Source organism: Chrysochloris asiatica, unplaced genomic scaffold, assembly GCF_000296735.1.
Source record: "Chrysochloris asiatica unplaced genomic scaffold, ChrAsi1.0 scaffold00109, whole genome shotgun sequence".
In the NCBI taxonomy this organism is placed as follows: domain Eukaryota; kingdom Metazoa; phylum Chordata; class Mammalia; order Afrosoricida; family Chrysochloridae; genus Chrysochloris; species Chrysochloris asiatica.
This window is the reverse complement of record NW_006408627.1, coordinates 4,636,022-4,638,535: the sequence shown is the minus strand read 5'-3', so window position 1 is coordinate 4,638,535 and position 2,514 is coordinate 4,636,022. Positions and strand designations below refer to the sequence as shown.

Genomic DNA, 2,514 nt, shown 5'->3' with positions numbered 1-2,514 from the left:
CACACACACACACACACAAAAGATTATGCTCTTAGTGATGATTTGTAAATGCATATCTATTTCCTGAACTAAAAATCAAACTAAATGCATTACTACTGAGTTGATTTTGACTCAGAGCTACTCCTATGGGGAAGAAGAAATGATATATATTTCCAAGGCTGTAACTCTATAGAAGTAGGCTGCTAGATCTTTCTCCTATGGAGCAGCTGTTAGGTTTGAACCACTGACCATATGATTAGCTGCTGAACACTGAATCAACCACTGCACCACCAAGGCTCCTTCCTAGATGTCATGAAACATATTTAGCTAAGTACATTTGCTGACATAACTAGGAGTATTAATTTATTCATTCAGTATACAAATACTCAAAACTCAACCTTCCTATAGCTAACATTCTAACTGGGGTAAACAGACAATAAATAAATAAAACTTATAGTATAACTTTTATTAATACAACCACTTGTCTGTCAATTTGTCACACTGTGGTGGCTTGTGTGTTGCTGTGATGTTGGAAGATAAGCCACCAAATTTTAAATACCAGGAGGCTCACCCATGGTGAACAGGTTTTAGTTGAACTTCCAAACTAAGACTAACTATGAAGAAGGAGAGGCAAAATACTTCTGAAAACCTTGTGAACAGCAGTGGAATACTGTCAGATAAAAACAGAGTATCGAATATTAAAACATGACGAATAGTACCACAATATTGTCAGACAAAATGGCAGAAGATGAGTCCTTCAGCTTGGAAGGCACTCAAAATTTGATTGGAGAAGAGCTGCCTTCTTAAAGTAGAGCTGCCTTCCAAAAAGTAGAGTTGACTGTGATGATGTGAATGGGGTAAAGCTTCCAGTACCTTCTTTCGCTGATGGGGCACAATTCAAAATGAGGAGAAACAGCTGTAATCATCCATTAATAATCGGAACAGGAAATGTACAAAGCATGAATCTAAGGAAATTGGAAGTTGTCAAAAATGAAATGGAAGTTCTAAAGATTGATATCCTAGGCATTAGTGAGCTAAAATGAACTGGTATTGGCCATTTTAAATCTGAAAATCATGTAGTTTAGTATCCCAAGAATGACAAATTGAAGATGTATGGCATTGCATTCATCATCAAAAAGAACACTTCAAGAAGTATTTTGAAGTATAATGCTGTGTGTGTTAGGATAATATCCTTATGTCTACAGGGAACACCAGTTAACATAACTATTATTCAAATACATGCAACAACCCTAAAGTCAGAGATGATGAAATTGAAGAATTCTGGACTCCTGGTATGGTGCTGCAAGATCAAGATAAGCACTGGACTGCTAATCACAAGGCTGAGTGTTCAAACCTACCAGTTGCTCATATAGGGCATCTGTGAAACAGAATTGACTTGATGGAACTTAACAACAATAACAACCAAATTCTTCAGTCTGAAAATTTTCAAACAAGAATGAAAATTACTGGAGATTGGAATGTAAAGGTTGGAAACAAACAGGAAGGATCAATCGTTGGAAGATATGACCAAATAACTGTTTCAACAACATAAACAAAGAGCATACATTTGGAGATTGCCAGATGAATACAGCAATCAAATTGAGTACATCTGTGGGAAGAAATGGGGAGGAAGCTCCATATCATCAGCAAAAAACAAGTCCAGGGCCAACTGTGGAACAGGCCATTAATTGCTCACATGCAAGTTCAGGCAGAAGATGAAGAAAATTAAAACAAGTCCATAAAAGTTAAATGCAATCTTGAGTACATCCTATGTGAATTTAGAGACCATCTCAAGAACAAATTTGACACAATTGAATACAAGTGATTGAAGACCATACGAGTTGTGGGATGACATCAAGAGTATCATACATGAAGAAAGCAAAGGGTCATTAAAGAAACAAGGAAGAAAGAAAAGATCAAAGTGGATGTCTGAGAGGCTGAGTTTTGTTCTTGAATGTAGATGAGCTAAGGAAATGGAAACAAATGAGGTAGTAAAAGAGTTGAAGAGAACATTTCAAAGGGCAGCTCAAGAAGACAAAGTATGAAGCATTAAAATAAAAGGTATAAAACCTTGAAGTTAGAAAATCAAAAGGGAAGAACACTCTCAGCATTTCTCAAGTTAAAAAAAAGTCAAGTCTCTAGTTGCAGTTTTAAGAATTCTATGGAATCTTTGTGTGCCCCTGCAAGTTAATGCACTGGGCTGCAAGGTTGGTTTGAACCTCAAGTTGGAAGTTCAAGCCCACCAGCTACTCCTTGTAAACCCTATAAAGGGTCGTTATGAGTTGAAACTGACTCGATGGCAACAACAATGAACAAAATATTGAATGATACAGGGAACAGAAAAATAAGATGGAAAGAATACACAGAATCACTGTACACAAAAACCACTGTTTGGTTTTTTCAGCCACATTAAGAAGTAGCATATGATCAAGAACCAATGGTGTAAAAGGGAGAAATCCAAGCTGCACTGAAGACACTAGCAAAAACTAAGGCTCCAGGAATTGGTAGAATATTAAATGAAATGTTTCATCTGAC

General features: G+C 36.6%; 1 protein-coding gene across 1 annotated transcript in view; it reads right to left on the bottom strand.

Moving 5' to 3' along the window:
* Positions 1 to 2,514, bottom strand: part of ARHGAP24 (Rho GTPase activating protein 24) — a 625,449-nt gene that overhangs the window by 505,605 nt on the left and 117,330 nt on the right. The gene's annotated exons all lie outside the window — the stretch shown is intronic.